We start from the raw sequence: 23416 nt of genomic DNA, 5'->3' as shown, positions 1-23416 counted from the left end.
TAGGATTAAAGCATTTTTATTTTTCATTTGTTATCATGGGAATACTCCATTTGGACTATTTTCCCACAATCCAGGCTTATCTTTTAGGTCAGTTTCAGGTACCTGCCATCCCCAGGCTGGTTGTGTAAGAGACTCGAATTGGAAAGAATCTCCTCCATCCATCCATCCCTCTGGGCCTGCCTTTCAGTGGGGCCTGAGTATGATTCTTCCTCTGACAGGAGAGAGGAGTGCTATTAAATAAGGGGTTGAGTTCAGTTTGTCATCAGAGAAGAGTCTGGATTAGATAGATTACTTTAATTTATTCACTGTCGAGAGCACACTACATGCCGCTCATTGTCTTAGTGTCAGGGGTAGAACCACAAACAAAACAGACATGACCGCATCCTCACACAGGTCCCAGTAGAAGGAAGGGTGTGCATGGCCGCTAAGTCCCCCTTAGCCCAGAGGTGCCCCATCTCCAATTTACATATCATCTGTTTTTAGGGGTACAGTCTGCCCGCCAAGAGCTTTCAGGTAAAAGGTGAAATAATTTAACGCATGAACAAAGTATTTAGCTAAGCAGACATTCATTTAGCACATTGCATGGTGTCTCTGCTCATCTGTCAGGAATTTGAGATTCAGAGGTGAATCAGACACAATGTCTTCTCTGAGAAGCTCATAGTCCACTGGACTTTTTGAAATTCTTTGCATGAGACCAGTCCACCTGATCCAAAGAAGATGGCATTGAATCTCATCTCCTGATTCTAGTTTCCAGTGGGATCCGTGGGCATTTAGTCCACTCTATCTTGGCTGTTGGCATCTGAGTTTCATCATTCTCTGAGAAGAGGTGCTTGTAACCAAGATGGAATGAGAGTAGGGTAGGTGTGTACATGTGTTTATGTGAGAGTGTGTGTGTGCACATGCATGCACACAATTATATACTTAGATTGGAGGTTGGATACACAAGCACAGAAGAGCTAATTGCCCCAGCTGTCAGGGCTAGGGATAGGAAAGCACTTCACCATACGTTAGGGTGTCCAAGTTCCTTCTGGCATGCTCCTTCTCCATCCTGGGACCAGAAATGAGTGCCACACACCATGCTATGTCATAAGTGGTCTCTGCTCTGCACACCCTGTCATGAGTATTTACAAGTGGTCTAAGTATTTGTATCAGTCTCCACAGTTTGGATCCCATCAGAATGGGAGAGCCACTGAGTAAAAAAAAACCCTCTTCTTGTCCTCCTGGGGTCCTGCAGAACACATGGTACACTTGGCTATTCAAACAAATGTATTCGATGTACATACAAATAATGGTGAATGCCAGGTGAGCTTGCCTCCTAGTCTCTTTGGCTCAGGCACTGATAACCTCTGGCTGGAATCTCTAAATGTCTCCTGGATGTCTTCACTGGAAGGTCTCCCTCGGACCTCAGATCTATGCCCCCCAGTGGATGTTCTCTCTCCATCACATGATTGTTTCCCTGGCACAGGGTTTGATATCTTGGTAGAATCCTTGACTTGTCCATTTTTTCCACTGTACACATAAATGAGGTACCAATTCTTATAGATTCTTCCTGAGAATTTCTCTTAATCATCTCTGTCCCTTCATTCCTGCTCCTCCCATCCTATGCCCCACCTCATAGAGCCTGGAATGAAAAGTGTGATCATCCATCTCCAGAGAACAGACTGGCACACAGTGACCCAGGGCTTTGGGGCCTCAGCCCAGCAACCAGCTTCTTGGAAATCTCAGGCCATCTGAGTCTCATGTCAGGACAGGGTGTGACTTGTTGAAGTCCCCTCCAGGTCTTGGGCACCAGTGAGAAGCATGGGCACCACTGTCGCTTCCTGGGAAGAAGAGGACTTGGAGATGGGGAATGTTGGCAGTGGCCCCTCTCATTCCTCGGCTGCATAAGAGCTGCTCCTGCAGCTCGCAGAGACAGCCTTGGGGATTCCCTATCAAAGGTTTCCTGGTCCTTCTTTCTCATCCTTTCTGACACCTCAGGAACTTCTTCAAGCTACCTTTGGAGTCTGGCCCTGATAAGTGAGTCTGTGCAAGCCCAAGGGAAGGCTCTGGGTTTTATGGAGAAGGGTCTGGAGAATATTCCGGATGTGGCAAATGACAGAATAGGACGGAGTAAGTAGGAGAGGTCAGGGGATGAAGCACAGTGATATTTCTGGGGACCACAAGGTTCAGCCTTGGGGAGCACAGTCCTTGAGGCCAGAGGGAAAGGAAGCAGCTCCTCCAAGTCTCTATTGATTGTTCCCTGGGCATCAGATTTCCCACATATGCTTGATGCCACTAAAAAAGATGGTCCTCTGCCTAATTGTGAGTTCATTTCACAGGCATATGCATAAAAATAGTGCCAAACTGATCTTTGTACATAGCAGACTTTCTGTGCACAGAACTTAAATGCCAATTGCACACGTTTTTGGGACTTTTGTTCTGGAATGGGAGTACATTTCACAAACATGTTACTAGCACAGTGATAATGGTTTGAAAAATTCTTATTCTATGCTTGATGCATTTTATTTGGTTTTAATTTTATTTTAACTGCTTTAACTTGCTTGGACTCCAGTTGAGATGTCCTGTCAGCAGTGGGACCCTCCCAAGTGCCTATCAAGGTGCCCCACCCCTAAATCTTCTTTCAAGTGTGCACCCAGGTGCCTGACCTAGTGCCCAGACCCACGTTCCCCTCCAGTCTCTTCCTGCTGTGGCCCCAGCTCTGGGTGCTGCTGCAGCTCTGAGGGAGGTGGGGGCTACCTGAATCCCCACAGCCCCACCCCTTGCACTGGAGCCACCACCATTCAAAGTGCTGAGTGCTGTGAGAGTGAGCCTGCTGGGGGCCCCGCGGCTGGGATGTTTCCGGGGACTGCTGCAGCTCAAGGAGTGGCGGACTACAGTACAAAAGGTGGGTAATATTTTCTGCTTGGGACTGGACAGGAGTGGTGTGAGTAAATCCCTGACCTGATGAGTTGAATTTCTGGCACCTGAACTTTATAAAGTCGGGCTCACTGTGTACCATCTGGCCTTGACCTCATTTGGACTTTGACAGACTTGGGTCTGGAGCATTTCCTCCATAATCTCCATTCAGAATCTCTAATACTCACCAGGGGAATATGAACTCAGAGGCCTATATAATCAAGTTTTTTCTTCTTCTTAATTTTGCCTGACAACAGAATTTTATTCCACCAATTTTCTTATCAAAGATGTTTCAAAATATATTAGGATGATCATGCTTTCCTTATTGGTGCAACACATAAGCACTTCATTTACAAAACTGCTTTCATTCCATTATCATTATAAATTTTTTAAGTCAGATGGACCTTAGATGGAGAAGCAGATTCTCCAGCAGTGAAATGATTTGTCCAAAATCGAAGATGACCATGCTGGCAAACCCAGAGCTGGAACCCAATCCTTTTGATTCCCAGTCTACTGCTGGACCCTAAACACTCTGAGGCCTGCACAAAACCGTGTGGCATCTCCTTGATATTGATAGAAAGAAACCAATGAAGTAAAACTATTGCACTAATCTTTAGTTTCATCTGCTGACTATGACTTGGTTTTCCCATAGTATCACACCCCCACTCCCATTTTTCAGCTATGCAAACCCTCAGTTAGAATCATACCTATCTACTTACTCTTCATCCTCTGACTTCTGTTGCACTTTTACAGCACGGAGTTTTCAGGCACATTCCTTTGCAGGTGTCTCTTCTCTCCTAGCATGTCTGCCTGAAGCACTGTCCTCTTCTCCTTCTCCCACCTTGGCATTCTCTCTTGATTATTACAATTTTGTCTTTCAGCTCCACACCTACCTTTCTACACTCTCTATTATCTCTGTCTATATCATCTATGCATATATCCTATATACATTGTGTTCTCTATGTTCTATAGATTTATATTCACAGTCTATATTCTGTTTTACATACAGAACTAGCCTCTCCTTGTTCCCTTGGGAACACCAACACCACTAGCAAGTGCCCCTCCTCACATGGCTGGGATTCAGCTCCTTGATTTCTGGGTTCCAAGAACCCCAAGCTCTTTGCCTCGATCCCCCAGCCTCAGGTTGTTGCAGCTTCTCTGGTTATAACAGAATTCCCCATTTTTTTTTTGAATGCTCCAATCCCAATACTGTTTTTATTATTTCCATCAAAAAAAGCCATGTTTTCTGTTTTCCTGCATGGACACAAGTTGATAACATCTCTAAGAGGTTAATGTGATGGAACAATAGGGAAAAAAGAAAATCTTGAAAGAGTCATATTCTCATTCCCTATTATAAACTAGTAATTTCACTGGCAGAAATATGACTGTTATTAAATGAAAATAGGGCTATGTATTTCAAAAACAATTGCACCTGATATATTTTTAAATATTGCAATTCTGAATTTTCCTTTTTACTTAATTAATTTTATTAACTGCTAGCACTTACCAACAGAGAGCCACTGAAATGTTAAATGTTTAAGTAAGATACAGTAGCAAAACTTATAATTCCTTAAAGTTTGGAAACATTTGTAAAGGGACAAGACTATAAGTATCCAATTCTTATAGATCCCCTTTGATAGACACAGAGACAGTATTCAGTGAATGTAACAAATCTTCTATCTTGAGTAAAAAAGAAGTACTTTTTAAAAAGCTACACTTTTTGTTGCGTGTATGTGAGAGAGAGAGAGAGAGAGACAGAGGGGAGGAGAGAAGAGACACCTGCAAAGGAATGTGTCTGAAAACTGTGTGAGCTCAGAACTGTCCCAAAAGTCTAGAAGGGCATTTCCTGGAGGGCACAGGAAGCTGGGTCATGGGCTGAACTGGGACGAGAGAAGAGTCTGTTTCATTTGTTTGTTTGTTTCCAAGAAAGAACAGGATCATAAAATCATGAGAAACCAGATTCTCAGCCGCGGGCCAGGAATCCTCATGCTACTTCATGGAGTCCGAGCCTAGGGAGGAATACAGTTTGTTGAGGTTCATGTGTCCAGCCTCAGAAGATAACTCAGGATCTCCCTGGAGAGGGCTGACTGAAGAGGCACCGAGAGGAATGTCACCCTGCAGGTGCCCGGGTATGGGCGGAGCCACTGCCTGCTCCTGACAGAGCCAAGGCTCACCTGCTGCCTAGTCCGGCCAGAGTCTATAAAACACCTCTCAGACACCCACTCTTCAACCACCCTAAACCTCCAGCACTAACTCATCCACTTCTGGATCTGACAGGGTGAGTGGGTCTTTCAGATGAAGGGCTGTTGGGTTTCATGGGGAAGGAAAGGAGGGAGCGGGAGGAGTGATTTCTGCCTTGGGTCTAGCGGGATCCAGTCCTTGGATGATAGCCCCTATAACTGGATGGTGAGTGACTGTTCAGCCTAAATTCTTGCTGATGTCTGACCTCTGGCAACTGAGACAGCTGGTCGGGGAGGGTGTAACCTAGGCCATTTACTCTCCCAGGCACATTTGTGGGGGCTTGGAGAGGATGGCAGATGCACACAGAGAAAATGGGGACAGCCAGTATGATCATGGAATACCACCTGGCATCCTTCCCCTCCCTGAATATAATTTCTTTCTTTCCTTCCTTCCTTCTTGACTCCCTTTCTTTCTTTTCTTATTCATTTATTTATTCACATGTTCAACGATTATTTCTTGAGCTCTTACCAATTACCTGGTGATGTTCTAGACATTGGAACATAGAAGTGTGCAAAAGACTTCCATTTTAGTGGTGGATCAGCATTGATTGGACATCTTCCGCATAAGAGATATATGTGCCATACCTCAGAGATATAAAAATGAATAAGATGGAAGCTTTGGCTTCATGTGTGTGCGTGTGTGTGTGTGCATTTATGATTATTCCCAGATATCATCGGCCTTGGGGTAGATTCCAAAGAAGGACACAGAGAATGACCTAAGATTTCACAGGATTATACAACTGTATTGGATTTCAGGTTACTTGAACTTCCACTTAGATGTCCTGCCAGCAAGACCAGCGGCTGTGCCAGCCTCCTCTGAAAGGGCTCACGACTGAGTGCCCCCCAAAGTGTCCCCCTAAGAGTCCTCCCAAGACACCCTGCTCCAGTTTCTTCCTGGTGAGGCCCTAGCCCCAGGGCCTTGTGGCCTCAGGAGTCCAAGGCATCAGAGCTCCAGCTGTTATCCCCACTTTTGGCTGCTTTCCACCTGGGCTCTGAGCATCAGTTGAGGGACCAAAAGGCCAACAAGAACCAGCATGTCTTGTGCTTCTTGTCTCCCAGCCCTTTTTCATCCTGCTGAGTGTCAACTGCAGGACATGAGCATGCTGGAGCTATGCCTTGGGAATAGCCATTGGCACAACTTTGGGACTGGGCTCAAGACTTGCATCCTGATACTTGGATGTGATTGCTCTGAATGAGCTACTTTGCTACAATAAATATCTTTAAAATGCCCTTGGTCTTGTGATTTTTTTCATTCATGTTTCTACTTTCCCTACCTTGTCCTCTTGACATAGATGTCTCAATAGATGGCGGGGTTCTGAACTTTGGCTGAATAGAAGAATAATCAACCTACCAAACAGGAATTAACTTTTAAAAGGAAGTGGATACTTTAACAAACCTAAAATGTGGACATATTACTGAAATAAATTTATTCTGAGTACACTGATTAGGGAGAATCTTACTAAAAAAATGTGTTCAAACTGTCCCTTTAAATAAACACCTTTTAAGTGACTATGACAGAAAGTGTCCTTCTATGTAAAAAAGACATGAATTTAGACATTTTATAAGGGCCCTTTCAATAAAATATGATGTTGATTGATAAGTTTGTGGCCAACCTTTGATGTTGAGTTGATTGTTACTTAAAAGAGGATTTGTGTAGAGGAATGCCCTGGTCCTGAAGCTCAGATGAAGGAAACAGAGCCACCAGTCCTGATTCTCAGGCCCTTCTTGATGCACGGAGGAGGTTAATTGGATTAGGCCCTCTTGACATCCACACACTGAAATAGAAGCCCATTTCAGGAGTGCAGTGATCAGGAGAGGATGCTTGTGTGGCCCTTCATTGTCATCCCTCTCTCCAACCTCAGAGAGGGAGTGCTCCCAGACCCAGCTTCTCAAGCTTATACATCCCCCCATGGAGGAGGTGGAATTAGCTGTGCAGCAATCTCAGTCCTTGCTGGATACGGAACTGTCACCCAGGGAAAGCCTTGAGGAATAGGGTTCAGTATCCATGGGAGTTCCCAGCACCATCTGAAGACCCAGCAGAATGCCCCTACCCACCCAAATGCCTATAATCAGTAATTGCATATTTACTCTTACTTGTCAGATTTCTGTCTCCCCACTGGAATTCTGTCAATATAGGTGGAGATTGTATTTCATTTACATTATGTTGTGTCTGCAGAGTAGATCACCTAGACAGTAAATAAATGCTTGCTGAGTGTGTGTGGCTGTGAGTTAATGAACTCTATTCTTTACCTTACAAGTGGGGACAGTCTAAGAAAATCCTTGAATTCTTCCCCTTGGAGAAGCTTTGCTCTTTACTTCAGCCTAGTGTATCCTTCTGTCTTTTACTCACATGAGATGTGCTGGATCATTTTTTTTTTGGGGTTTTATTTTTTACTGAAGTATAGTTGATATGCAAGCTTATATTAGTTTCAAGTATACAACACAGTGGTTCACCAGTTACCCATATTATTAAATCCTCACCCCAACTAGTGTAGTCCCTATCTGGATCTTCATTCGATTTGCTCAGCACAGAGTCTTTGGGGAAGAGTGCCTTGGTCAAGGGCATTCCAAGGTACAGATATGTGGTGGTTGGCAAATGTTTCCTTAATGCTGACCTGTTCAGCAAAACCATCTTCTTGTACCCAGTGATTAAGAAGATACCAATACTGATATGAATGGCCATAGGTCATTGACCATTGACCATAGTGACAGCATCTAATTGAGATAGTTTAATTCCATAATAGCCTATGGAGAGCGCTGTCTGGTTATGATAAACGATCAGCTCCATCTTGTCTTAAATGAGAAGCGAGTGCACAGATGTTGCATAAAGCAGGGCTGAAGCAGACAGTTAAGTTGTCAGACTTCATATGAGGGAGGGACTTAGAAAGTGTGATTACCAGGGATCTGGAAACCCCACCAAACAAAAGAATTGACAATCCAGGCCATACAGGCAGACTGACATTCTGGGACTTGCTGTGACGGTCACATCCACAGTGCTTAGTGGCTTTCAGTTTCCTCGTAGTATTATTACAGATGGGTTTTGGGGATATTAGTGTATCTACTCTGAGTGTCAGTTTATCATTGCAGATTGAGAAGCCTATTGGTATTATATCGAAATGATTGAAAATGAGTTGTTGTAGTTTCATTCTGGGGATCCAGTTGTCTGAAGTTCATTCCCAGCTGTGTGAACTTGGAGAATCTGCTTCCCCGTAGGAGCCTGTTTTCTCATTGGTGTTGTGGGGCTATGAATAGCACCCACAGCACAGGATTGTTACGAGGATTACTGGGATAACATGTGTAAAGCACTTAAAATAATATATAAACAAAACAAGTGACCAATTGTCATTAGTTATTATATTACTATTTTCTGTCACCTGTGAGGTAAATGCATATAATATATATGTTAGGTATATGTATGTGTAACCCCCTCGACATCTATGTCCAATCTATATCATCTGCCTGTTCTTGTTTTAGTAGCCTTCCGGAGGCCCAACAGGGGAGGATGCTGTGAAATCTCCCAAGTGCTAGATGATGTTGCTCTCTCAGGGAACAGAGTGAAACTGTGAGGGGCTGAAGCAGTTTCAGACATAAAAAAAAGGACACAAAGCTCTCTGTAAAGTTAGCCTCAGACCCTAGTCATGTACAAACTTCTGAGAAACTAAAGGAAAATATATAAATCCCACGAGAAACAGGATGTTCAACTGACGCCAGGCTATTTTTGCTTCTGTACATCGCTTTGTTAGAGACCAGCAGTATCACACGTTTCCTGCAGCAGGTGGGCAAAACAGGATGCTTAAGCCCCTCAAGCATTAAACAAGGAATATAGCTTGCTGAATTTAGGCGAAGGCAGAAAAGTTGCAAAAACTAAGCCGGATGTGGTAAAAATGCTTAAAAGGATGTTCTAACAGGGGCTCTGGCTGCACTTGGAGAGCTTGCTCCTTGGCTGTCGCCAGCTGGCTAAAATAAAGGCTCCCTTTTTATAATCTGCTTTTCTGTGAGGACCTGTTTCCTGCCTCCTGCTCTGGCATGCCCGATCTGAAACCCATAACAAAACTACAGGTGGATGGTGAAGAAAAGCCAAAAATACCAGTGGATGGTGAACACTGTGAGAACCACTCAGCGTTTCCAGCCAAGTGTGAATGCTGACCTCAGTCTACCTTGAGGCTGGGAAGACGGGTGTGGAAGACATTGGGGAGCCCTCGGATGGATGGACCCTGGCACCCCATTGCTCTGAAACCCTGAGGAGGAGGTTGGTGTCCAAAGTCTCATCTTAAAGAGTCAGGAAATGTGGAGGAGGCCCTTGTCCCACTCGACCTGTGCCTTGGAGCAGACATGGAGGAGTGGGGCATATGCACTGGGGACTAAAATACCATGCAGAGGTCATTTGAAATAAGAACCAAGAGAAAGAAGAGAGACTGACAGTGACCGGAACACCCTGGGAACATGAAATGAGTTTTATGTCACCTGGGGTGAAGACCGATTTCTGGACAGGCCTTTGGAGACCATCTGGGGGACACAGGCACTTCACCCAACAAGGGACCCCTCTCCCAACAAGGCTGCGGTCAGGAAGGCAGAAGCAGTCCCGAGGCTGGGGTCCCTTGGTGCACACCGTGGCCCTCAGAGCTATGGTTGGGAGCAGCCACAGCCCGGACTGTGGACTGCCACCCAGGAGGGGGTCTCTGGGACTTGCGCTGGCTCAGGCCTTAGCTCTCACAGCAAGTGATGGGGGAGAACGTGGGTGGGCTGGGCCCTGGGTGGCCTGTGAGGAGTATTGTGAAGGCACAGGTGTTGCTGGGGATGTTTGACAAGGCATAGCAGCCTGAGAGTGAGTTGGTAAGTCCGGTGAAGTAAACGCAGGCTAGGGATCATTCTGCCGATTAAGCTATGTGCCATGTGCTGATAAGTAATTTATACGTAACATTGGTATCCATGAGGAAACTTACTCCACGTTCAGAGTTTTAGGATTAGTATTCCTGCTCATGGAATGCATGCTGAGTCAATGCCAGTTTTAGCCTGTCAGCATTTCATTCACATTTCCTGCCTACACACCCATCCTGTCATATATGTGTCGCACTAGTTTGTGCACTATGAAGACGGAAAAAGCTGCCAGTTCCATTATGACATGCCGCCAAGCTTATGGTGCATCCTGATTTCAGAGCTGTTAAAATGTAAAACGAGTGTGTCCGAATTGGTGAATTACAGTGAGGACAGGGCCCACCAATGCTCTCTGGGTAATACACTGTGTCTGTGGACCTTGGCCCTCCCCCAAGTCCTTTGCCCCCAGCTGGCTCATGCTATGCTGTGCCCAGAGCACGTCTGATAGTCTCTTTCCCCTCCCTTCTTCTCCCTGAGTGCTCCACGCTCGTGGTGGTGCTCTTTAGAACCCATTTCCTCAGCTCCCACAGGTAGAGTCACCCTGGTAACCAGTCCAGGACAATCACAGGTCCTGGCTGAGGCAAAGCTGGTGAGGGGTGGTGCCAGGACATCTCTTAGGCGGTGTGCTAATGCCTTCTCTGGCCCTTGTAATTACCTATTGATATGGAGATGGCTACTTCTCTCCACCCCTGCACTAAAGCCAGGCAAGAGATTCTGGAAATACTGCAATTTTACTCACACCCTGGCTTTTGGAGGGAGCAAGAGATCTGCCCTATACTGAGCAGGAGTTCAATAAACTTTCCTTTTCTCCTCTGTTCTTCCTTGCTCTCTGCGGCCTGCATGGCTGCTGACATTCACTTCTACTCTTGCTTCAGTGAATCCCTTCCTTGCTGGCACTTGTCCGACCTGACGGAAAGTCCTTTCCGTATCACAGTCAAGAGCCCCTTCACTCCCCATCTGGGTCGAGGTTTCACTTGGTGTGCAGGGAGAGACCTTCCCAGACGGTGTTGCCCAGCAAAAAGAGGATGGAAAGGGCTACATACATGGTGTAAGGAAATATGGATTAGTGACTCTACAAGATGAACAAACAGATCTGAGAGGAATACAGGAAAGAGGGGTAAGTTTTCCATCAGTATGGCTAAAATAAAGTTCCAGCATTTTGTGGGGAAGAGTTTTCCAGGATATATTAAGTTCAAACTCATAGGAAGACCTTCAGATGGACAAATCGAGAAACTACAAATTCAGACCAGCTGGCCACTTAGTGACTTTTCAGGTAGGGTGAACTTCAAGTGATGTTTCTGAAATCAGCCCCAGGCCATTGTATTGTGACATTTATTTACCAGTACTGTCTATCTGCCACCTAAGAAGGGGTATGGACCCCCTCACTATTGTCCCATGCTGTTGTGGGACTCGGTGTAAGTCTGGCTGAGAGCACACGAGGCAACCCTCTCTGTGGGCTCAGGGTCTCTCTTTGGCCTCCCTGGCCTGCAGGGCTCCAGCCAGCAGCAAGGAAGCAGGGCAGCAGCAAAGCCTGTGGCTCAGGCCATGGGCTGGGGTCAGCACGGCCAGCAGTGGTGGGGGCACCTCCTTGGCCACAAGAGTGCAGACACATGTCCCTTCATGTGAGCACCACTTCTCCCCCATCATCATCTCTAGGGGCAGCCCTTCCAAAGGTCACAGCCATTATGACAGATTTCAGGTTCAGAGGTCCTGCTGACTGCCTCCAGATGTAACTCTAGGGAGAGGAAATCCTAGGGCAAAATACCTCTAAAACAAAAATCAGTCAAAGGGAGAAATAAAGTTTAAAACCTGTTTTCTGCTTACAAACTGCAGTCCAGGGCCATCTCTCTCTCCTTTTCCAGCAGAAGCAAGCAAGACCTCTCCCTAACATCTCAGTTTCAGATAAGCCCTCAGTTGCCCAGGCAATTATCCATTGATACAGAGATGAACTGCTCTCCACCCCTGAGGAGTGCCTGTTGCAATGCAGATGCAGTAAAACCAGGTGAGATATCTGGGAATATTACAATTTTAACCACATGTGCTAAGCCCTTTCCCACTTTTCACCTAATATTCAAAACAACTCAGTGAGAGACACTATCCTGCCCATTTTACATATAACATAAGGTTCAAGCAGTTTTTCACGATTGCCCATTTGGTGAATGGCAGGTTTAATTGCCGTAGTCAACCTGCAGTTCCTCTGAGTAAACCGCAGTTCAATGCCTCTGACTATAGGATGTGCTCAGATTTTAGGGCGAGAGTTCATTTTCAGTCACCCTCCCTAGCCCAGACTGCAGAATAGACTCCAATCTAATCCACTGAATCAGCTTTTCAAGGTGAATCTGAGAAGAGGCCGAGACTCAGAGGACCAAATTGAGGGGCAGGGAGGAACTGCAGAGATGAGTCCTGACTCCCGGCTGGTCCCTGTGAGTCCCAGTCACCTCTCCAGGCTTCCAGCCTCACTGGAACCTCCCCCTGGAGTTACATCTGGAAGCAGTCAGCAGGACCTCTGAACCTGAAATGTCATAATGGCTGTGACCTTTGGGAGGGCTGCCCCTAGAGATGATGATTGGGGAGAAGTGGTGCTCACATGAAGGGACATGTGTCTGCACTCTTGTGGCCATGGAGGCGCCCCCACCACTGCTGTCCGTGCTGCATCTCAGGCAAAGCCCCTGAAGCTGCAGCCCTCGAGGGTTCCTGAGAGCTCCTAAGACCTCCTGAGAAGCAGGAGGCAGGGGAATGTCAGGAATGACCCAGCATGTTCTTGGTTGTGGAAGAGCCACCTCCCACCCCTCCCAGAACCAGCCTGGGCCTACAAAAGACATCCCAGCTCCAGCATCTCCCTCTGCTCTGACTTCCCACGGACGAGACTGTGGCCCCACCCATGATCACGGCAAGTGAGAAATGGAGCCCAAGGGGGCTCTGAGCAGGACAAGGGAGGAGGAAGTGAAGGAGCCCAGGGGAGGCTGGGAGCAGAAGGCCAGAACAGAGGAGTGTGGGGAGGTGCAGGCTGAGGAAAGAGCTGTGTTTGCCACGTGCCACCTGAGCAGGAAGAGGAACTACTCTGCCCTGCATCTCTGGCGCTGTGTCTGGGCTTTACTGGAGCGGCTCAGAGCGGCCGGGGGCATTAACCGCGCCCGTCTTTCCCAGCTGTGCTCCATGTCTTTGGGTCGGCAGCTTGAGAACAGCCACACTGGAAATACTTACACCATAAAACTTGGCAAGTGCTTCAAACCAGGCCTTTTTTTCTTGAGTGCTGCTTATTGCATACTTTCTGGAGCACCCCTAGTGTGTCCTGCACATCTGGTTGGGGGCCTATGGTTGTGCTGCGAGGATGGGCATGTCAGGGGCTGTGAATACTTTAAGTAGTCTTGTGAGGGCGGAGCGTGCCCATTTTTCCTCTGAAAAGAAGGGTACAAAGCTCATCTTCTGATTTGTTAATTCATGCACCTTTAGCTGGAGGAAAGGCACAGTTGTTTCTTTCACGTTATGGTTGTAACTGATCTAAACATTGTTTCTCCTTCACATATACATTGATTTCAAAAGAAGTATAATCATGACTTTTGACTTTGAGTGTGTAGAGTTTCATTGTCTTTTAGGTTGACCAAAGTCCTGCTGAGATGTCCTGCCAGCAGAACCAGCAGCAGGAACAGCCACCTCCCAGGTGACCCCAGAGTGCCCTCCAGTCTCTTCCTGCTGTGGCACTGGTTCGGGGACTGCTGCAGCTCTGGGGGAGGTGGGGGCTACAGACCCCTGCTCCCACCATCACCACCCCCAGAGCCTGGGCTGCTGTGATTGTGAGCCATGTGGAGCTGACTGCGGCCAGGGCTCTGGGGGCTGCTGCTGACCTGGGGGCCCTGGAGGAGCTACTGGGGAACCCAGTGATCAAGACCTGCTGCAACCTGATGCCTCCCTGTTGCCACTTCTCTCACCCAACAATGGTTCCAGGGGCCAAAAAGTCTCAGAGCGATTCCTGGGAAGAGCTGTGTGTCTAATCAGGCAACCTGTAACTCCAGAGATGGAGGGGGTCAGAAATTCCAGGCAAAATATCTTTGAAACTGAAATCAGCCAAAGGGAGGAATAAAGTGGAAGAAACCCTTTTATTTCTTACAAGCAGTGCACTTCTGCTCTCCCATGTCTCTTGCCACCTTTCTGCAGAAGAACAGCCCCACCCAACTTCTCTGGTCCAGATAAGCCCTGGCTCACCCTAGGAATTACCTACCGATATGGAGATGGACTACTTTTCTCCACCCCTTGGAAACACCTATTGTACAGAGATGCAGTAAAGCCAGGTGAGAAATTCTGGAAATATTGAAATTTCACCCACACAACCCAAGTGTTCAGCCTGGATATTCATCTCCTGTCCTCCTTTTTCCATGTGGTAATAAAGCTCTGACTGCCTTCTCACAAACTCATGTCACTCCCCTCCTTTCTGTGATCTCCAATGTCCCCCAGTATTCAGGGCCTCAAAGCCCACTCAAGATGCAAAATCAGGACCCAAGAAGTGGTAAGGAAAAGATGCTCCAGGATGACAGGGGTCTTAGGTGTCATAAAGGAAGGGTAGGCAGTAGGTGAACTGAGAGCTAAAGCTCTTCAGGTTCAGGCTGGAGGTGTCTATGTAAGGCAGAGAGGTTCAGCTGAGAGGTTCACTTGGTGAGGTGGGGTCTCTAGTTCAGATGCTTGGTCCCCTCTCCACCCACCCTGTTCCAAATATAAGGTTGTCTAACTAGTTTGAGTCCCTGAATCTCTCCCATTGTAAATCACCCTCTTTGTTGAGTAAGTTTCTTTCCTTTATGCTCTTCATTATTTTTGCCAGTCTCACTAATATTATTTTCAGTAGGAATTTTGACCTTTTGTGTTTACTGGCCATTTCTACAAAATTTATTTTACTGTCTTGTTATTTTATTTTCAATTTTTAAGAGATTGCTACATCATGGATTATTAACCTTGATCTGTCTTTATTAAAATATTTAATGTATCAGATTCTATTGACTTTATTAATAATGTCTTGTTGCAGAAAACATTTTTATATCATGAATTATGTAATTATGTCTGAGTTTGCTTTAGTAGCTATAGGACTTCTTAGCTGGTCAAATTTTCTCTTGTCTATAGTTTTTACACATCAAGGAACAAAGCAAACATGCCCCCACCCCCACCCCAAACAAAAGAGGGGGCCCTAGGTTACACTGGACTTGAAGCACTTCCCCTAAGGTGACTGTCCACCATTCACTCCTCTCAAATGCATGAAAAGTCCAAAGATTAAATTCCACATATAAGTGAGATCATACAATATTAGTCTTTCTCAGTCTGGCTTATTTCACTTGGCATAATGTCCCCAAGGTCTATCCATATTGTTGCAAGTGGCAAGATTTCCTTATTTTTTATGACTAAAAGATATTCCTTTGTGAATATATATACATATATATACACCACATTTTCTCTATCCATGATTTCATTTCATTTGGATATATACACAAAAGTGGGACTGTTGGGTCAGATGGCAGTTTTATTGTTTATTTTTTAAGAATCCTCTATACTATTTTCTATACTGGATATACCAATTTACATTACCACCAGTAGTGCATGAGGGTTTCCTCTCCTCTACATCCTTGCTAGTACTTGATCTCTTGTCATTTTGACAATAGTTATTCTAACAGCTGTGAGGTGATATCCCACTGTGGTTTTGATCTGCATTTCCCTGATGGTGAGTGGTGTGAGCATCTTTTCATGAACTTGTCCATTTGTGTTGTTTCTTTAGAAGAATCTCTATTCAAGTCCCCTGCCCATTTTTTAATCAGATTGTTCTGTTCTTGTTGTGTTGTGATATCCATATGGGCCTAATCTAGCTTACATGGGTCCTTAAAATTGAAGAATGTTTCCTGACTGTGTTCAGGGAGGGAGGTGTTAATACAGAAGATTGGTCAGAGAGATGTAACATTTGTTGGCTTTGAAGAAGAGGAAGTGACCATAAACTAAGGAGTGCGGGCAGCCTCTAGAAGCTGGAATCAGCAAGGAAATAGATCCTCCCCTAGAGACTCCAGAAAGGAATGCAGCTCTGCCTGGACCTTGATTTTAGCCTGATAGGGAAGATTTACATGGACAGCAACCCAGCAGGTGACTCCACTCTGTCTTGCACCCCTCTCTTCAACACAAACAATACTATAAGGACAGTAATTTAGAGGTGGCTCCCCTCTGCCTCACCCCCCTCCTCAACACACACACAAAACAACACTCCCTTGGTTTCCCGCTCTGCCAAGGACGGTTCCCATGGTTCACTCCCTAAACTCCCACCCCCTTGCCTGCTCACTTGCTGTGCATGTAGGAATGTTACAGATAAGGAAGCAGAAAGATATAGATTGCTCCCTTTGCCTTTGTTCGGGGCTCAGACGTTTTGGGAGATTACTCACCTCTGAGCCCGCCGGTGTGAAATAAAGCCTCAACACTCCAAGACCTCCAAGTGCCACTTGGTTTTTCCATCAGTGATCCAGTCCAGTCCAGGGTTTTTTCAGTATTTTCCGTAACATTTGGTTCCCTGACAGGGAAACCCAACCACGCTGGCCCTTTGTTGCCACCAGTTTGGGGCAACGGTGGGGCGGTGATGGAACAGGAGATTGCAATGGAGAAGGTGAGCCCTGCCTGACCTTTCAGCAGTCTCCCACCTTGTCACCCTGGGCCAGCCCCGCTCTACTGTTCCCGCCGGACTCAAGGAGGCTTGGCAGGTGAGGACCTGGTTCCGACATCGAATCTGGTAAGGCCCTGGGGCATCTGACTCAGCCAATCCCACCTGTTGAGGTGGCCTGATCACCTCCCAGAGACTTCTTAGAAGTCTCACAGGTAGACATTCCCAGGGGGGGAATGTTTAAACTCAGGTCTGCCTGGGGGTGTGTGTGTGTGAGTGAGTGTGCAGGGTGGCTGAAGTCATTCAATCTGCACTGAATCTGTGATTCCAAAGCCTACACTATGGAATCTGAGTGGGCCCTCATCCCCTTTCATGGTCAGCCATCATGGCATATCGGTGATTCCGCTTCTCCTGACGTGGCCTGGGACTTATACAGGTGCACCTTAGCCAAGGCTGGCCAAAGTCTCCACGAGGAGTGTGAACGGACAGGCATCTGACTGGTCTCCTCTCTAGAGGAGGCACCCCTCCCTTGTCTGTTGTCATGGCACCATCCACAGACATGTCATGGGGTCAGGGCATAGTAAACCCACAGTCCTTGACACTATGATCAAGAATTTCAGAAAGGGATTTTCAGAAAACAACAGTAAAATTAACTCCTGGCAGGTTGAAAACCCTGTGTGAAACTGTATTGCCCACCTTTAGTGTAGGGTGGCCTCCAGAAGGAACCCTAGGTGTCCCAACAATTCGGTGAGCCTGGCGGGTCATCCCTAGAGATCCAGATCATTCTAATTAGTTCTCATACATTAACTCCTGGTTAGAAGTTGCCCAGACTCTTCCCCCTTGGGTGTGACTCACTTGCAACAGGCAAGGACAGGGTAGGGTCTTAGTTGTCTCAACAAAGAAACCTGCAAAGAACCAACAGAAGCCTGAGCCTCTGAAAATTTTTACTAGTGACCCAGAGGAAGAGCTAATATTTCCCCCACCTTATGTGCCTCCAAGGCCATCAGCACAAAGCCCCCTGGTCCCTGATACCCCACCACAGTCAGCCTCCCCGCCAACTCCAGAACCAGTGAACACACTCCCCACCAGACCAGCAGCCAGACTGCACCCTCAGCCAGGAGGAGGTGCCCTTCAGATGCCAGTGCAAGAGATGCAGAAGCCTGAAAAACATAATAAGTATGAGACCATCCAGTCCAGCCAGTCCATGTTTTACTATCCACAACTGACACCCCATCATAAAAGCCACAAGCCCTGGTTGATCTTATATAATACCTCTTCCAAATCCATCAGCCAACCTAAAAACTGTCAACAACTTCTCTGCACCCTGTTCACAATGGAAGAGAGGAGGCAGCCAGGGTCTTTGGTTGGGGTGCATAGGCTGAAATTGCTGTCCCTGAGGAGCACCCCAAGAGGGACTTCACCACACTTGAGGGACAGCACCAGATCCACCAATAGCAGGACGCCCTCCTCCAGGGGATCAAAGGTGGGTCCAACAAGCCTATGAACATGACTAAAGTTTCTTCAGTCACTCAACAACCAGAAGAGTCTCCTGGAAACTACTATGAGAGACTGTGTGAAACATCGCATCTACACCCCTTTTGACCCTGAGTCACCAGGGAGCCAGCAGATAGTAAACATCACATTCATAGCCCAAGCTACCCAGGACATCAGATGAAAGCTCCAAAAGCTTGAAGGCTCCACTGGGATGACTGAAATTGCCAACAGAATATATCTAAACAGAGAAGGTCAGGCTGACAGAGAGGCTGAAAGAAAAATAAAGAAAAAGGCAAGTCTCCTGGCAACTGCCCTGAAAGAGAGAGATCGGCAGAAGGCAGAGAGAAGCCAGCCACTTACAAGGGGGAAGCCCAGGACACCCCTAGCCAGGGACGAAGGTGCTTACTGTAAAAAAATGGGGACATTGGAAGAATGAATGCCCCAAATGAGGCAAAGTCCCAAGGCCCAGTCACTGCTGGGAGGAGCCCCATGGGGAAAGGCTCACTGGCCTGGCAGGAGCAAACTCAGCCTGACAAAGACCAGGCTCTCTCACACTCAGCCCCCATGAGCCCACAGTCAAATCGAAGGTGGGGGCCAAAACATGACATCTATAGTTGACACGGGGGCAGAACACTCTGTGGTCACTCTCTCTGTAGCCCCCTTTGGTGAAAAAGACTGCAACTATTCTCAGAGCCACAAACACAGCAGCAGTACCCCTCTCACAAGAGGTGAGAGCAGGCATCCAGGAACACCTGATCAGACTCAGAGAGGCAGGCATTCTAACCGAGTGTCAGTCACCCTGGAACACCCTGCTTCTACCAGTTAAAAAGGCCAGGAGGATGCAGAAGCCAAGATGGCAGGCATGAGTAGAGCAGTGGAAATCTCCTCCCAAAACCATATATATTTTTGAAAATACAACAAATACAACTATTCCTAAAAGAGAGACCAGATGATACAGTACAACAGCCAGAACACATCTATATCTGTGAGAACCCAGCACTTCACAAAGGGGGTAAGATACAAGCGGTGGCCCGGCGGGACCTAAGCATACCCCTCACCCCAGCTCCTCAGTGGGAGGAGAAGAGTTGAAGCAGGGAGGAGAGGAAGCCCAGGACTGCTAAATAGCCAGCCCTAGCCATCTGCACCGGGAGTACAGACACACAGTGTGTGGTGTGCTGGGTACTAGGGAAACAGGACAGTAAAACCTATGAGTGGGTCCACACAGCTGGCACCCTTAGGACAAAAGGAAAGTGAGTGTTTTTTGAAAGTCTTAAAGGGACAGGTGCCTCACAGCTGGACAGAAGCATCCCGGTGCACAAAGCCCAGCAGCTGGGAATCCTGGGGATCCCTGGGTGCCCTAACCCCCTGGGCGGGAGCACAGCTTGGAGGGCCCTCATGGCAATAAACAGCCTCCTGCCCATTCCCCTTCTGGTGTAGCCATGCCATAGTGGAGCAGCAGCCTGAGGTGGGCCACACCCACAGCAGCCATGCAGATCTCCCTCCACAGCAGACAGGGCAGGAATCAGAGACCCCGTCTGTGCACAGCTGCCCAGCACAAGCCACTAGGGGTCAACATTCTCACAGGAGAGGAATGCCACAAACTACCGAGAAGGGACGTTCTCCCAACTGACATGCCCCAACTCCCCACAACTACATCTATTGATGTGAAAAGGCAGAAGAATTTGACTGAGACCAGACTAAAAGAGACAACTCCTGAGAAGGAGCTTGGGGAGATAGACCTAGCCAATCTTCCTGAAAAAGAATTCAAAATAAAGGTCATAACCATGCTGATGGAGCTGCAGAGAAAAATGCAAGAGCTAACAGACAAAGTAGGGAGGGAGACTACAGAAATAAAACAATCTCTGGAAGGACTTAAAAGCAGAATGGACAGGCATGCAGAGAAACTGATGCAGAGAGAGATAAAAGGATCTCCAGAAATGAAAGAATATTAAGAGAACTGTGTGACCAATCCAAACAGAACAACATCCGCATTAGAGGGGTACCAGAAGAATAAGAGGGAGAAAAGGGGAGAGAAAGTGTCTTTGAAGAAATAATTGCTGAAAACTGCCCCAAACTGGGGGAGGAAATAGTTGCTCAGACCATGGAAGCACAAAGAACTCCCAACAGAAGGGACCCAAGGAGGACAACACCAAGACACATAATAATTAAAGTGGCAAAGATCAAGGACAAGGACAGAGTTTTAAAGGCAGCTAGAGAGAGGAAAAAGGTCACCTACAAAGGAGAACCCATCAGGCTTTCATCAGACTTCTCAACAGAAACCTTACAGGCCAGAAGAGAATGGCAAAATATATTTAATGCAATGAAACAGAAGGGCCTTGAAACAAGAATACTATATCCAGCACGATTATCATTTAAATATGAACGAGGGATTAAACAATTCCCAGACAAGCAAAAGTTGAGGGAATTTGCCTCCCACAAACCACATCTACAGGATATTTTAGAGAGACTGCTCTAAATGGGAGCACTCCTAAGGCTAAATAGATGTCACCAGAGAAAATAAAATCATAGCAAAGAAAGCACACCAACCAAATACTAACTAAGGGCAAAAAATAAAATCAACTACCCACAAAAGCAGTCAATGGAAACACAAAAGAGCACAGAATAAAACATCCAACATAAAAAGAATGGAGAAGGAGGAATAAGAAGGAAGAGAAATAAAGAATCATCAGACAGTGTTTATAAAAGCTCAATAAGTGAGTTAAGTTGGACAGTAAGATAGTAAAGAAGCTAACCTTGAACCCTTGGTAATCACAAATCTAAAGCCTGCAATAGCAGTAAGTACATATCTTTCAGTGATCACCCTAAATGTAAATGGACTGAATGCACCAATCAAAAGAAACAGAGTAATAGAATGGATAAAAAACCAAGACCCAGTTATATGCTGCTTACAAGACACTTACCTCAAACCCAAAGACATGCACAGACTAAAAGTCAAGGGATGGAAAAAGATATATCATGCAAACAACAGGGAGAAAAAAGCAGGTGTGGCAGTACTAGTATCAGACAAAATAGACTTCAAAACAAAGAAAGTAACAAGAGATAAAGAAGAACATTACATAATGATAAAGGGGTAAGTCCAACAAGAGGATATAACCATTATAAATATATATGCACCCAATAAAGGAGCAGAAGCATATGTGAAACAAATACTAACAGAAATAAAGGAGGAAATAGAATGCAATGCATTCATTTTAGGATACTTCAACACACCACTCATCCCAAAGGATAGATCCACCAGACAGAAAATAAATAAGGACAGAGAGACACTGAACAACACACTAGAACAGATGGACCTAATAGACATCTATAGAACTCTACATCCAAAAGCAACAGGATACACATTCTTCTCAAGTGCACATGAAACATTCTCCAGAATAGACCACATACTAGGCCACAAAAAGAGCCTCAGTAAATTCAAAACGACTGAAATTCTACCAACCAACTTTTCAGACCACAAAGGTGTAAAACTAGAAATAAATTGTACAAAGAAAGCAAAAAGGCTCATAAACACATGGAGGCTTAACAACATGCCCCTAAGTAATCAATGGATCAACGACCAAATTAAAATAGAGATCAAACAATATATGGAAATTAATGACACCAACAACACAAAGTCTCAACTTCTGTGGGACACAGCGAAAGCAGTTTTAAGAGGAAAGTATATAGCAATACAGGCATATTTAAAGAAGGAAGAACAACCCCAAATGAATAGTCTAAAGTCAAAATTATCGAAACCAGAAAAAGAAGAACAAATGAGGCCTAAAGTCAGCAGAAGAAGGGACATAACAAAGATCAGAGAAGAAATAAATAAAATTGAGAAGAATAAAGGAATAGATAAAACCAATGAAACCAAGAGCTGGTTCTTTGAGAAAATAAACAAAATAGATAAGCGTCTAGTCAGACTTATTAAGAGAAAAAGAGAATCAACAGAATCAGAAACAAGAAAGGAAAAATCACGACGGACCCCACAGAAATACAAAGAATTACTAGAGAATACTACGAAAACCTACATGATAACAAGCTGAAAAACCTAAAAGAAATGGACAACTTTCTAGAAAAATATAACCTTCCAAGACTGCAGGAGTCCAGCTCCAGCCGGGGTGGGTGTGAGGCCCAAAAGGATGAGACGGAGTTGGCGCACAGAGAGACTGGACACAGAGTCAGATGGAGGTGGTCTCTCGACAAAGTGCTGACGACAGCTTTATTTATACCATTTTGCACAATGATGTGATTATTTTTTATTGTTCTGTTGATTAATAGGTATAGGCAAGCTTTTTACTTTCTTTTTCTTTCTAATCTATTCATGGTTGGTCAAGTGTTAGACAGGTGATCTTTTTCTGTTCCTTGACCGAAACTTTTCCTAGCAACATGTACTCTATTGTGTTTCTTGTTTCTATGCAAAGTGGTTTCTAAGTAATGCATGTGACCACAGAAACGTGCAGCATGTAGCAGTGACTATGAAGTCTATCAGCTCAGGGTGAAATACAGGTCACTCACTACTACAGTTAACTAGGCAGGTATCATCATCTACATTTCTAATGCTATGGGTACATTTTATCTCCTCATAATATTTATTCTATCATAGGTAGATGCAAGATAAAGATAGAAAGCATGATTTAGTGCTGTAAGAGAGCATGTGTAGATGATCAGGTCTGTGCCTATAGACTAGGTATTAATCCAAGCTGGACAAAGGCAACAAAACATCCACAGGTGCAGAAGATTTCTCTCAACACTTGGGGGGTGAGGTTCTAAACCTCATATCTGTTGGCCCCCATTTTCTCACCTGATGACCCCTGCGACTGTGCCTGTCTTAGGTTGTTCCTTCCTTGAGGAATCTTACCTGTCTCTGGCTAACCAGCCATCTTCCGGGGCCATACAGGGAGATGTAAAGCAGGTAAGTGAGAGAGAAGCAATATTCTTTGAAAATGTTAGCTTTTTACTTCTTTGCAGATTTATACCCTGTGGCATCCAGGCCCAGCACTGGTCTTGAGGTATCTTTACTTCTTGAAAAATTATGACATTTGGTAATTTCACAGATAAGGCATGAATTCTAGTAAATGGCTGTAATTAGGAAGGAAGAAGAAAAGCTATAGAAGTAGCACATTGAAGAAAACATGAGAAGATGGATTAAGTGTCAGACAGGGTTATTCTATTCAGTAATTTCTCATAACTCTATTTCTCTAATTTTCCTATAAAACTCTTCATCACTAATTTCACTAGCATTGCAAACAAGGGGGGCATTCCCACTTAGGTGGAGATGGAGTAGTCAATGTTT

At 45.7% G+C, this 23416-nt stretch overlaps 2 long non-coding RNA genes across 2 annotated transcripts in view; one reads left to right on the top strand and one right to left on the bottom strand.

Annotated features, from left to right (window-relative positions):
- The window catches only part of LOC130683424 (uncharacterized), a 42658-nt gene extending 19529 nt beyond the window's left edge, over positions 1-23129 (bottom strand). Inside the window, exon 1 of the long non-coding RNA XR_008997133.1 lies at positions 22982-23129. This is a non-coding gene — a long non-coding RNA (uncharacterized LOC130683424). The remainder of the gene's footprint in view (positions 1-22981) is intronic.
- LOC130683421 (uncharacterized) lies at positions 2870-6846 on the top strand. The gene is made up of 4 exons (XR_008997130.1): positions 2870-2884; positions 4822-5173; positions 5892-6788; positions 6832-6846. It is a non-coding gene; the product is annotated as an uncharacterized LOC130683421 (long non-coding RNA).
- Positions 23130-23416: the final 287 nt, after the last annotated feature.

The sequence above is a fragment of the Manis pentadactyla genome, chromosome 4 (assembly GCF_030020395.1).
Source record: "Manis pentadactyla isolate mManPen7 chromosome 4, mManPen7.hap1, whole genome shotgun sequence".
Lineage (NCBI taxonomy): Eukaryota > Metazoa > Chordata > Mammalia > Pholidota > Manidae > Manis > Manis pentadactyla.
This window is presented reverse-complemented; position numbering and strand designations above follow the sequence as displayed.